The 14,085-nt window shown below is 44.9% G+C and overlaps 1 protein-coding gene and 2 non-coding genes across 3 annotated transcripts in view; 2 read left to right on the top strand and 1 right to left on the bottom strand.

Moving 5' to 3' along the window:
• The window catches only part of SLC7A8 (solute carrier family 7 member 8), a 52,549-nt gene that overhangs the window by 18,074 nt on the left and 20,390 nt on the right, over positions 1-14,085 (bottom strand). The gene's annotated exons all lie outside the window — the stretch shown is intronic.
• LOC113900592 lies at positions 2,286-2,393 on the top strand. The gene has a single exon (XR_003513219.1). It is a non-coding gene; the product is annotated as a U6 spliceosomal RNA (small nuclear RNA).
• Positions 11,829-11,936, top strand: LOC113900591. The gene has a single exon (XR_003513218.1). It is a non-coding gene; the product is annotated as a U6 spliceosomal RNA (small nuclear RNA).

Genomic DNA, 14,085 nt, shown 5'->3' with positions numbered 1-14,085 from the left:
CCTTGTGACTCCAGGAGAGGTAAGGATTACAGAATGAGGAACCAGATCATGATGTCATCATGCAGAGATCATCCTTGCCAAGGGGAGGAGAGGGCAAAATGAGGTCACCTCCCCATGTGCCAGCTTAACCAGGCAGCCAGAAAGGCTTCTTCACAGTGTTCCTGGGGACATCGAGAAGTTTGAAAGAAAGGACCATTTGTCAAGTTAACTTACTGTGCGTGTCTTCTGTCCTTCCTAAGCCTACCCCCACAAGAACCCAGCCCTTAACTAATCTTTAACCTCTAGACTTTTCAGGAATCTTTCAGACATAATAGGGACTTCCCTGGTGGCTCAGACGGTAAAGCGTCTGCCTGCAATGTGGGAGACCAGGGTTTGATCCCTGGGTCAGGAAGATCCCCTGGAGAAGGAAATGGCAACCCATTCCAGTACTCTTGCCTGGAAAATTCCATGGACAGAGGAGCCTTGTAGGCTACAGTCCATGGGATCGCAAAGAGTCGGACACGACTGAGCAACTTCACTCACTCACTCAGACATAATAGAGAAATCTTGAGAATAGGGTGGGGGAGATAGACTGCCTGTGACACTAATCTCCTTGGACAATGGCTGCAGCACCACCCCCCCACCCCGTCTGACCCTTGGCCCTGTAGGCAATCACAGCATGTGACTGAGGGGAGAGAAGGTACTTTCAGTCTCCTGGTACCCCAGGTTAGCCTCCCTCACAGCAGGCTGAAACCTGAGCTTCCATCCCAAGAGGAAAGGTCAGTGAGGAAAGGCAACACTTGCCAAGACCCTGCTTTCCTCAGGCATTCTGTCTCTGTCTATACCCAGAGTGCTTTCTGTTGCTGAGGGCTATGTCCCCGCTCTCTTTCCAGCCAGATCTTGAGTTCTGCATGCTAGAGATACAGTGACCTTAGGGAAGCCACATGTAGATGGGGATGAGGGGCAGTTGCAGCTTGAGATGTGAGAGTCTCCATCCATCCATCCATCCATCCAACCGTCATCTACAAAGAACCTTACTAGATACCCTGGTGGGGGGAGCTATAAATAAGACACAAGTCCCTTCCTCTCTTTAGGAAGTTCACACTCTAAGAGGGGAGATGGCTGAGCTAAAAGATCACAAAGCAACATGATGACAGTAGAGCTCTTCACAGAAGCTTGGCAGGCATCCACACGGAGCCCCTAGGTCAGCCCAAGGAAATCAGAGATGCTTCCTTTTTCTTTTCGCCAAGCCCCACAGCTTGTGGGATTTTAGTTTCCCCCAACCAGGACTCAAACCCGGACCCTAGGCAATGAGAACTCAGAGTCCTAACTACTGGACTGCCAAGGAATTCCCCAGAGATGCTTCTTATAGGTGAGGAAGATCCTAGCATTAGAGAATTTTTATAATGTGAGGCTAGCTGGACAAAATAAACAGGAAGACATAAGATGGGTTCTTGTGCATTGTAATCTGACTGTGTGGAGGGTTGCTGCTTCTCTAGAGGGCCCCATGGAATCCCAGGTTTCTCTGTATTTCTTGGGCATCTTCTCCTCTCTTTTTCTTTTGTTTCCTGGCTTATAAAAAAAAGGGACGGTGAAAGGTTATCAAGAAGATGAGACTTCAAGAAGATGCTGAAGTCAGGGGTTGGTTACTTAATCTGCCCCGTTTGAAAACCTTAATGTCAAGGTAATGGGAGAGAGACAAAAAAAAATGAGGCAGGCAGGAGGAGGGGACTCAGAACCCAGTAATCTCTTACCCTGCCCAGAACCCAGGGCCTGGTAACTGCCATGTAGGTGGGAAAGCAGGGCTCAGCGCTTTCTGCCCTGGGAAATCTGTAGGACCAGCAGAGAGGCAGAATCCTTGTCAGACCCATGACAGTGCCTGTGCTGATCTGGGACGTCCACCGTGAAGAGGGTAGGTAAGCTCCTGCTCCCTAAGAGAAGGTATCCCTCACCGCAGGCCAGTCCTGATCCTCAAACTCTGATTCCCTCACCCCAGGCCAGCCCTGATCCTCACACTGTGATCCCTGGGGAGTCACGAAGCCTCTGTTTCACTTCTCCCTCTGACAAGACACCAGAACTCATTGGGCCTGTGGTGGGCAGACACACCACCTCAAAGGTGTCAACATTCTAATCTTGTGAATGTTGCCTTACAAAAGGAATTTCACAAATGTGATTAAGTATCTTCAGGTGGGGAGATGATCCTGGATTATCTGAGGGGGCCCCGCCTCCTTATAACAGGCAGGCAGGAAGTTCAGAGTTACAAAAAGAGATGTGATAACAGAAGTCAGAGACGGAGAAAGGCTTGAGTGCTCACTTTGGTAGCACACACACTAATAAATTGGAATGACCAGAGAAGATTAGCATGGCTCCTGTGCAAGGATGACAAGCAAATTCATGAAACATTCCATATTTTTATAGAAAACAAATTTATGGTTATCACAAGGGAAAAGGGGGAGAGGGATAAATTTGGAGTTTGGGATTAGCAGATACACAGTACTATATGTAAAATAAACAAGTTCCTATTGTATAGTCCAAAGAACTGCATTCAGTATCTTTTAATAAACTATAATGGAAAAGAATCTGAAGAAGAAAATCTGTAACTGAATCACTTTGCTGTATACCATAAACACAACACTGTAAATTAACTATATATATTTCAAGAAAAAAAGAGAGAGAAGGAGAGATTTAAAGATGCTATGCTTCTGGCTTTGACGATGCAAAAGGGGCCACGAGCCGAAGAATACAGAAGCTGGGAAAGGTGAGGAAACAGTTCTCCCCAGAGCCTTCAGTGGGGCCTCAGCCTTGGACACCTTGAGTTTAGGACTTCTGCCCTCTAGAACTGAAAGGCGACACATCTGTGTAGTTTTAAGCCACTAAGTTTATGGTAATTTGTTACAGCAGTAATAGGAAATGAATGCAGGGCCAGACACCACAGACAAAGACAAGGACGCAGGGGAATAGCCTTCACGAGGCAGCACACGCCAGGGCCCCAAAGGAGTGCCTGTCACAGGCCTCACAGGACACCAGTTGGGGGTGGGGGGCGGAGCACCGGGAGCAGGCAGCGAAAGTGAGGTCACCAATGTGCTAACCTGGTTGGCGAACTTCCACGTCACATGCTGTACATGATAGCATCTCAGCTCTTCCACCTTCTCTTTCTCCCCTTGGTAACTCAATACAGGAGTAAACAGGCTCACCCTAGGGTAACTCTATCTGTGCACTTCCTCTCAGATAGATTCAGGGCAAAAGACTCTTCATACTCCTTCATCCATCCTGGGTTCTCCCCCAGCCTCCTCCATAGTCCATACAGCAACAGGCCCATGTGCACAACCCAGACGCACAGACACACAGGCCCAAGAGTTACAAACCTCTTTCGAGGCCAGTGGAGTGCTGAGATGTTCACAGACACGAGTCCTTTGTTCTCTGTCCCCAGAGTTTGGTTGGTCTCCTAACTTTACGGACCAGAGGCTACAATCAAAGGCCATAAAAGATGTCACTATGGAGAGCCAACAGATGCTCAGGAGTCGAGAGTCTAAGTTCATTTTTCCCTGCAGAAGGGAAAGGGTGGCCCCACTGTGTGCTATCTTGTCGCGGACGCCTCCGCTCTGCAGCTTCCCCAGGCAGAGTCCACCCCAACTGACTCAGGGAGTCGAGGTGCACAAGATCCAAGGGTTACAAAAGTTGGAAGGGAAGAATAGGAAAACATTTGGGAGACAATTTTACCTTAAATTAGTACATTATAGACTACCGGTAAAAGAAGCAATTTAAAATCAATCTCTCTAGTCCATTTTGAAACAGAACATCAGTGAATCTTTAACGTAAATAAATAAATCTTCCTTCAGAAAATCCTCTAAGGATGAATTAGGGGATTGTGGGGCTGGTCTTAAGTCCCTAAGAGCATCACAGAGCCAGGGCTGTGACTTTATCCCTCTTCCCCTCAGCTCTATCCAGCAACACCTTGCGGGTAGAGGACCACACGGGTTTCTGGTGTCTCTGTCAAGTACAGATCAAGCCAATAGAGCTCAGAGCAACTTGTGTAAGGAGTGAAATGGTAGCAGTGGGGGTGGGGTTGAGCAGGTCTGAGGAGCAGAGGCAGAGATGGCTCCCTCGGAGGGACATGGCAGCCTGGGCAAAGTAAGAATGAGACAACATAGAACTTGAAGAACCCAATGGCCATGATGCCCTTCCCAACATGGTCACTTACTCTCTGGACAAGCCAGTCAAACTCTTTGAGCCTCCCTTCCCTATCTGTAAAATGGCAAGAAGTATGGTCCATTTTAATGCCACGAATATGCTCTATAACCGGTGTATGACTGTACAAAAGGTTACATGGTTATCCTTATTGTTCATAAGCTAAGAAACTGGAACTCAAAAAGAGGGCATGCTTTGCTCAGGATAATGCTGACAGTTGGCGGCAAAGCAGAGAAGATGGGAAAGGGGATGGTTTGGTGGGTTCTCGAGCCACCATATCACACATCAGGACCTACCCTGCAAAGCTGCATTGCTTCTCCCTTCTTACTTCCTCCTCTATCCCTGATCCTTTGCCTCAATTTGTCATGTCTCAACCTTTTTCTCAGCAGGATGCTCACCCACAAATCACCTGCTCTGGGGTCCTTCAACCCAAGCTGTCTGGAAGAGTGGGCACAAAGGTGGATTAGGGGGCTACAGGAGTGGTGAACATAAGGTCAAGGCACTGCACAAGGAGCCCAGATGTTCAAGCTTGTCCATGTACCTTGGTTGCACCACCCATTCTGTACAGGAAGGAGTGTCCTACAAAAAGCAAGGAATGCTGATGTTGCTGCAGCTGCTCTACTCATCAGGTCCAGAAAAGAAGGAAACTTCTCTGTTCTTCTGCAGCCAACAGTATACACACAGCCATTAACAACACTGCTGGCTAGGGTGATCCTGAGATCCTGTAACGGCCTGATGCACAGTAGGTGTTAATATGTACTGAATAGAGGATGGCTAGATGGACAAATCAATTCATAAAATACTGAGGCTGCACAGGGCCACTGTGCTTCTCTAGAGAGTAAACATCAGGGTTTTTATATCAGGGGACAACCCCATGAAGCAGGGTGGGCAAGTACTGCTGATGCTAGACAGAGATGGGGGAGGGTACATAACACGGCTGTTTCTCCTTCCCCCAAAGGGCTCACAAAGCACAAGCTATCCCCACCATGACCACTGGATGACTGTCTTTAGGACCTCCCTTGCTTTTGGATACAGGATTCTGGCTTCTTGCTCAGCTGGTCAGGCAAAGGGTCATTTCGTATCTTTAGCAGAGGGCTAATGAGCACTTTCTCACATGGATCCTCAAACCACTCTCGTTGCTTTAGTCAAGCCAGCTTCTGCTCCATGAACCACACTGCTCTGGTCTGATGGGTGAAAGTCAGGAAGAAGCCATTTGGCTAGGGGTCTGGGTTGACTGTTATAAGAGCAGTGCTGAGAGTGACACAGTTGGGGCTCACTTATAGATAGGTCTTGGTACTGAAGGGAGAGGTCTGTACCCTACTACCCAGAGGCATGGTTCCAACCTCAGGGGCAGTCAGAGAGACCCAGAACCTCATCTTATATGTGAGTGAAGTAATATTCTAACTAATTAGTGCCAAAGACAGGACTACCCCCTTGGGTCCCCATCCCTCCAATTCCCAGTTGCTTATTCTGCCACTACACCGGCCTTTCTTAAATCACATGCACATCATTCTTCTCCTCCCATGCCCACATTCTCTCCCCCTTGCTCCTGTCAGTGGTACCCATGGCCACTAGGGGCTCTGGGTCTGTCACCTGAAGATGCTGGCCAAGTTGCTTTCTGGGCAGCAGGAAGTAAGATGCCAGCGTGAAAAAGGGGGAGACTAGGATGGCTGTTCCTCAGAAACCAGCGGTTTTGTGTTTGCCGGTCCCCCAGGGCTTGGAAAATTATTTCCCACAAGCAGACTTTCTTTTCTGCCTTGTGTTCCCTCCTGTGGTCCCTTATCAATGTCACAATACATTTCTCTCCAACTCCGGGAACTCCACTTGGATTTCTTGGTTTTGCTGGCTCATTCTTTACTCAGGAGTGAGCTAGAGGCAGCTTAGCAAGGCTTGTTTTCCTTTAGCATTTCCAGAACCTGGGCTCTCTTTGTCTTTTCAGATAAGAGAAAGCAGGCAGTAAAAATGCCCAGCATGGCCAAAGTCAATAAAGACAGGTGATGAAGGAGAGAGGGAAAGATCATGAGAGACACAGCGGGGATGAAGAAGGAGGAGGAACAAAACACATCATTACTAGTGAGAGAGAGAGACCATGCGTGCGTCAGCGAGCTTGAGAGGAGCAGAATACAGAAAGAAGGTCAGGACAGAAAAAAGAAAGATGGAATGTACTAAAGCAGGCAGCTGCAGAAAGGGAAGCTAGTGATGCCACTTGGTAGAAATCAGAACACCCTGTTCCCCTCCAGAGCTTCAAAATAAGCACCTTTCTGGGATGGAGCTCCCCAGCCCTCTGATGCAGCCGTAAATTTCACCTGGGTCACGGGCCTGCCAGAGCACTGATTTCTTGGCCTCACATTTTGCTGGGGCATGCAGCCTCCTGCCATACTGGCCTGCTCCCCTACTCCCTCCCTCTGGACCAGGAGCAAAAGGGGTAAGGTGATGCCCCTCCGACAGGTCCTCAGGGTGGTGCCCCCAGCCAGTGACTTCAATGCCTGCCGCAGGGGGTGTGGCTCCGCTGCGGTCTGTGACAGGCTGGACCCAGCTCTTTAGATGTGACTGGGCACGTGTTTCTAATTGTGGAAAAGCTGCTTCCCTTGGCCTGACTTACTTCAGCCGTTTCCAGATCCGAGGAGGTAACCAGTGCCGGCTGCCGGAAGACACTGACAGGCGAAGAAAACACCGCAGCCCTGTTTGAGCTCTAAGGCACCCGACCTCGAGACTCGGATAAGATTCCAGCTCAGCCCACATAGGCCTGCCTGTCTTTCCTCCTCACAGACCTCAGAGAGGAAATTGAGGTAGGAGTTCAGAGACACAGAGCCAGCTCTCTGAAATCCTGGGCTCACCCAGAGTCAAGACATTTTTCATACGGGCTCAGGAGCTATTATAAAATCTCATGTCTCTGCCTACTTACCACAAAGGTTGGTATTATCACAGGAGTGAAGGACTGGTGAAAGACAAAACCGTGAAAAGGAAGCAAAAACAACAACATCAAATGCAGTTCTTTCCTATCAACAAAGCTTTGATTCCAGCTCTGGGAAGGTGCATAGTGGGGCTTCGGAATAGATCTTGCCTACCACGCTACAGCACGTCTTCCCTTCTCCAGCCCTTTTCACCTCGAAGCACCAGCATCATTTTGGAAATCTCAGAAGCCCCTCTAAGGACAGATGTGCTGAGCCTGTGGCAGGGCTTCTCACCTCCAAGGACAAATAAGCAGTGGAGGAGGGGTGCACCCCTATGCTGGAGCTTGTGGACATCCGGATTCACACAGCTCTTCCTGGACACTTCCAGCTGAGCTCCTGCCCATGCTGGCCCACCCCCACCCCTTCCTTTCCTGGCTCCCTCTTACCCTTCCCTCTTATTCTGATCCCTCCCTGCCAGTTGTTGGACCTGAAGTTTCTGCTGAATCACCATCTAGTACTTAGTTCAGCCAAGAAACCCAAACACCCAGCTCAGCAGTTTACAAGAGCTGAGTAATTCTTCAGCATTAGCTAAACATGGCTCCTGAACTGGGGTGGGGGAGAAAAGAAAAACAGAAGACACAGGGAAAGCAGGGGAGACAGAACACACTGTGCTATGCTACCTGGAGGAGCCCCATTTAAGTCCTACCCATTAAAGAATACACAGAAGAACCATGAGAAAAAGGTCTTCATGATGCAGATAACCACGATGATGCAGATAACCACGATGGTGCAGTCACTCAACTAGAGCCAGACATACTGGAGTGTGAAGTCAAGTAGGCCTTAGGAAGCATTATATGAACAAAGATTAAGTGGAGGTGATGGAATTCCAGCTGAGCTACTTAAAATCCTAAAAGCTGCTGCTGTTAAAGTGCTGCACTCAATATGTCAGCAAATTTGGAAAACTCAGCAACGGCCACAGGATTGGAAAAGGTCAGTTTTCATTCCAATCCCAAAGAAGGGCAATGCCAGAGAAAGTCGAAACTACTGTACAATTGTGCTGATTTCACATGCCAGCAAGGTAATTCTCAAAATCCTTCAAGCTAGGCTTCAGCAGTACCTGAACTGAAAACTTACAGATGTACATGCTGGGTTTAGAAAAGGCAGAGGAACATCTACTTCTGCTTCATTGACTACATGAAACCTTTTCATTGTGTGGATCACAACAAACTGTGGAAAATTCTTAAAGGGATAGGAATACCAGACCACCTTACCTGTCTCCTGAGAAACCTGTATGTAGGTCAAGAGGCAACAGTTAGAACCGGACATGGAAGAACTGACTGGTTCAAAACTAGGAAAGGAGTACATCAAGGCTGTGTATTGTCACCCTGCTTATTTAACTTATATGCAGGTGTGTGTACACATGTGTGCTAAGTCACCTCAGTTGTGTCCAACACTTTGTGACCCTGTGAAATATAGCCCACCAGGCTCCTCAGTTCACGGGATTCTCTAGGCAAGAATACTGGAGTGGGTTGCCATGGCCTCCTCCAGATCTTCTCAACCCAGGGATCGAACCTGAGTCTCCTGCTGCTTCTGCATTGCAGGTGGATTCTTTACTACTGAGCCATAGAGCAAGCCCTAATATGCAGGTATATCATGCAAAATGCCGGACTGAATGAATCACAAGCTGAAATCAAGATTGCCAGGAGAAATATCAAGAACCTCAGATGTGCAGATGATACCACTAATGGCAGAAGTGAAGAGGAACAAAAGAGCCTCTTAATGAGGGTGAAAAAGGAGAGTGAAGCTGGCTTAAAACTCAACATTAAAAAAACAAAGATCATGGCAACTGGTCCCATGACTTCATGGCAACTAGAAGGGAAAAAGTAGAAGCTGTGACAGATTTTCTTTTTTTGGGCTCCAAAATCAATGCAGACGGGGACAGCAGCAACGAGATTAAAAGACCCTTGCTCCTTGGAAGGAAAGCTATGACAAACTTAGATAGCATATTAAAAAGCAAAAATATCACTTTGCTGACAAAGGTCCATATAGTCAAAGCTGCTATGGTTTTTCCAGTAGTCATATATGAACGTGACAGTTGGTCGGTAAGTCCCTTGGACTGCAAGATCAAACCAGTCAATCCTAAAGGAAATCAACCCTGAATATTCATTGGAAGGACTGATGCTGAAGCTGAAGCTTTGGCCACCTGATGTGAAGTGCTGACTCATTTGGGAAAGACCTTGATGCCGGAAAAGATTGAAGGCAAAAGGAGAAAGGGGAGGGAGAGGATGAGATAGTTATCTAGCATCACTGACTCATTGGACAAGAATTTGAGCAAACTCCAGGAAATAGTGAAGGACAGGGGATTCTGGTGTGCTGCAATCCGAGTGGTCAAAAAGAGCTGGACATGACTTAGCAACTGAATAACAACAACATTACAAGACATCCCTCCTGGCCTCCAGCCTCCATGACTGAATAACAACAACATTACAAGAATCTGCCCTCCAGTGCAAGGGACACAGGTTCGATTCCTGGTCGAGGAACTAAGGTCTCACACTGTGGGGCTAACTGAGCCTGAGAGCTCTCGAGCAAGTACACTGCAAATATTGGAGCCTGTGTGCTCTACAGCCCGTACTCTGCAACAAGAGAAGTTTGCGTACTGCAATGAGAAGCTCTGGTGCGCCACAACTAGAGAATAGCCCTTGGGCCACAATGAAGAGTTCGTGTGCCACAACCAAGACCCAGAGCAGCCAAACTGAAAATAAATAAATGAGTTCTAAAAACTCATTACTTTTCCAGCCCAGGCCTGAAAAATTCAAGCTATTTCATACCCCAATTCTCAGGGCCAAGAACAGTATGGGGTACATCATGGCCCTTGATAAATATTTGCTAAAGGAACAAAGGATTGTGATTCTCATTTATATAAGGCTGCCCCAAGGTCTCAGTCCCCTTCTGTTGTTCCAGAGAAGGCTTTTGAGCAACATCCTGGGTGGATTAACGCCCCAAAGGAAAACTTCCAACCAAAGACCCATTCAGCATCTCAGGGATTTGGCAAGGATGTGGAAGACAGAAATAGAACACACTGTAAACTGCTCATCACAAATGCTGGAGACAGTTAAGTAGAAACATATTTCATTTGAAACATTTTTAATTTTGATTTGTAGATAAACTGTATTTCTCCGGCTTAGCAGTCAGTCAGTCACATGGCCAGCCGACTCTGCTTCTACCTCTTCCTTGTTTTTGTCACCTTGTAACTTTGTTTTTATTTTGGGCCACCACCTATTTGGCCTGGAAAAATGCTTAGCCTGCTGACTTATCTCCCTGCCTCAAGTGTCATGCTCTTTTCTTCACTCAAATGTGGATCTAATCACGTTACTCCTCTGCACAAAATCCTTCAGTGGTTCCTTGGATGTAGACTGCTCTTCTCTGCACGATACCTAAGGTCCTTTAAGATCTGGGTCATGCACATGAAAATCTGGCTCATGCGCACCTCTTCTGCCCTATCTCCTGTCTCTCTCCTAGGCTCTACCCATACAAAAGAACTCTCTTTTCTCCAAGGACTCGTTGGTTTCTCGACCCCAAGTCTTGACTATGCTCTTCCGCCTACTCACTGTTCTATTGTATGCCCAGATGGAGGCCGTGGGTTTATCCTCCTAGACTTAGCTCAACCTGGAAGCCTTCCCCGGCGCCCCTCTACCAACTCTGAAGCAGCTTTCTCTGTGTGGTACACACTTTTGTCATCATACTATATTGTAACTATTTGTAATTCCATCTTTTCGCTAACCTTTAATATCTTCCAAGATTCTGTATAAATAAAGTCACTCAAGATAGGAGCTCAATGTGATGATTAACTGATGGATTTGCAGTTTCTTTTTTTCTTGGAAATCCATGTGAACATGATTTGTTCCATCTGCCAGAAATCCAGTTAGGTGGGTTTTGTATTATTATACCCAGTTCATGGCTGAAATTTTAGATTGGGACTGTGAGGTCTCTGTGTCTGTTTATCTATTTGTATATGTCTATATGGGGCTTCCCCAGTGGCTCAATGATAAAGAATCTGCCTGCCATGCAGGAGATGGGGTTTCGATCCCTGGGTCAGGAAGATCCCCTGGAGGAGGGTATGGCAACCCACTCCAGTATTCTTGCCTGGAGAACCTCATGAACAGAGGAACCTGGCAGGCTGTCGTCCATAGGGTCACAAAGAATCAGATATGACTGATGCGACTTAGCACACATGCATGCACATATGTCTATACACATATGTTATAGATGTGTGGTATTTTCTACCTCCAAATGGTATTGCCAAAATTAGTTTGTAAAAGAGCTCTATTTAACTGACTTGAAATATAATAGAAACTAGCCCTAATGAATTTCAGCTTCATGTGACCTGGGAAAATACTCAGTATTAAAGCTAGTCTAAAAAAAATAAAAATAAATAAATAAATAAAGCTAGTCTAAGTTTGTCAGTTTAATTAATACAGACATGTCTTTAGAGTTATCAAAATTAAGAATAATCTTTCGTTGTACCTAAGTTACTACAGATCAAAGATGACCATGTTACCTCTGTTACAAAATTGGTCAGCAAGAAAAATAACTTGAGATGATGATTGACTTTGTCTAATGTCTCATCAAGTTTTTATGAGTAATTTAAACATTAATTGTTGGAAACAACTAAATTAAATAAATGTAAATAGGACAAGAGTTTTTAGATAAACTCTTCAATAATTTTTTTATGTTTTATGGTGTGCCTACTTAAAAACAGTTTGTCTAGTGCTTGCCTTGGCAGCACATATACTAAAACCGGAATAATACAGAGAAAATTAGCATGGCCCTTGTGCTAGGATGACCAAAAAAAAAAAAAAGTTTCTCCAAATCTTTTAGTAATTTAAAACTTTGGAGTTTTGCTAAGTTAAATGATGGGGCTTCATTGAATGTCTTTATCACTTCCAAGTAAGATAAAATACTGAAACATTAACTGCTAAACTAGTCTAAATCTTCTGTCTTATTACAGAAACACTAAAGAGGTTTGTGTTTATTAAAAACATGTCTTGTACCACATTGGAAAAAAGCATTATATTATGAGGTAATGTATGTTTTTAGAAATTATGGTATGCATTCATGAGTTTGCCAGTCCAAAAAAGTAAACAGAACAAAACACTGTTATAACAGTTTACAATTGCTTAACAAAGATGAAACAGTTATCTTTTTTTTTCTCCCTATCTGATGTCTCCAGTATGTGGAAAGTCAATGAGTATTCTTATTTTCATGGCAATATAGCTAACTGTATAAGTTCAATAAGAATCTGTTCTCCCTATAACATGATACAATTAGAAACATTGGTTACATTACCAGGGCTTTGACTGGATTGTCAGATTTGAGAGAGACACGCATAGAATTAGATACGACCAGACAGCTTTAAAGAACTAAGATTGACTTCATGGAGCCATAAAGCTCTTTGGAAAGACAAGCTGGTACCATGACTTCAGGGTTCCCATCAGCTTTACCTGGTGAGTAAGAAAGATTCCTTCTTGGCAGGTGCAAGAACCTCAGGATAATTTTAGGAACCTCAAGGAGACAAAAATTCACCCAAATTCATAGGTATTACAGGTGAATCTAATGTCATGTTCAGTGTGGCTTCCTGGTCCTGAGAGGCAATTAAAAGTTCAATCTGGTGATTCCTTATGAAAAAGTTCCGGCAAAGCACGCTTTTAAAAGCCTGGACTTATGAAATAATCAGGCAAAGTTTAATAAAACTAAATTTATTTTACAAACAAGTTAGTCTTAATTTGGCTATCTTTGGTAAAGATGAAGGTGATTTTAGAGAGACAAAAAAACTTACGTTCAATAGAAACTATAATACATATTTATGGACATTAGAATCTAATTCTGTTAATCACTTTTGAGGTTTTGTTTTTCTACCTGTAAACTGGACTAGATCCTGAATTCTTCTAGTTTCCTCAAATATTTGGCTATAACTCCCCAAGTAAGGTTTTCAATTTTTCTCTCATTTCTGACTTGAAATCACTGAGAACCAAAGCTGTTGTTTTCTTGAAGATTATGAACTGGAACTGAACAGCCTGATATACACTTAAGAGAGCTCACATTTAGATAGTCTTTGTGCCTGTTGCTTTGCAAGTCATTCAGGAAGTTTACCTGAATACCAGATGACATCACCAGAGACATTTCAACCAGCAAAAGATGCTTAGAGCCTAACCTCTAGAAGTCTCAGCTGGTGACTCTCAGGATTCAGACACTGGGTTTATAATTTGCTCCAGCCATCAATCTCTTTTCTTCTTTGTCTCCATAGAAATGCCTCTTATTAAATACCTGGTTGCTTATACTCTGTAGGCCTAACTTTCAGTGCCCACCTATATCGCTGCCTCCTGACATTAGTAACTGAACTGACCTACTGTTAGGATTAAGAGATTGGTTCAATGAGATATAAAGCAGTCTATCAACTCTGGACTGTGAAATTTCTAGAGAAAGTTTCAAAGGCAAGACTGTAGGGGACCAAGATGTGCCACCCTAAAATGTCTCTGGCATGCAGATTAGTTCAAGCTGCAAAATGATCAAGGCCCACAAGACCCAGGAAGAAATTCTGCCCTTCCCCACAACTGCTTAAAAATAATTTAGATAGAGGACTGTTCCTGGAACATCATCACATCATCACCATCACCAGAGATCCTGTAAAATACAGGCTGGGTGAGGGGGAGATTAGAGATTAGAGTCCACTTTCTGTTCCATTGTCTCCACCACCCCCAGCAAACATTTACTTTTCATTTTCATGTCAATTACCTTCCTCCCTTTGAAGTCCTAAACTTTTATACCAACATTCTCTTTTGTACCATCTTCAGGTATTATTACCATCAGGTAAATACCATCTTCAGCTAAAGTGAGGGTTTTGGCCATTTGGGCATATACTCACTTTTTCTGGATTTCTTCTAAGTATACATGTTAGTAAACTTTTGTTTGATTTTTTTCTTTTTAATCTGTCTCATGTCAATTTGGGCTTCCCAAGTGACACTGG

Source organism: Bos indicus x Bos taurus, chromosome 10, assembly GCF_003369695.1.
Source record: "Bos indicus x Bos taurus breed Angus x Brahman F1 hybrid chromosome 10, Bos_hybrid_MaternalHap_v2.0, whole genome shotgun sequence".
Lineage (NCBI taxonomy): Eukaryota > Metazoa > Chordata > Mammalia > Artiodactyla > Bovidae > Bos > Bos indicus x Bos taurus.
Note: the sequence above shows the minus strand (reverse complement) of the source record. Positions and strands in the feature narration are given on the sequence as shown.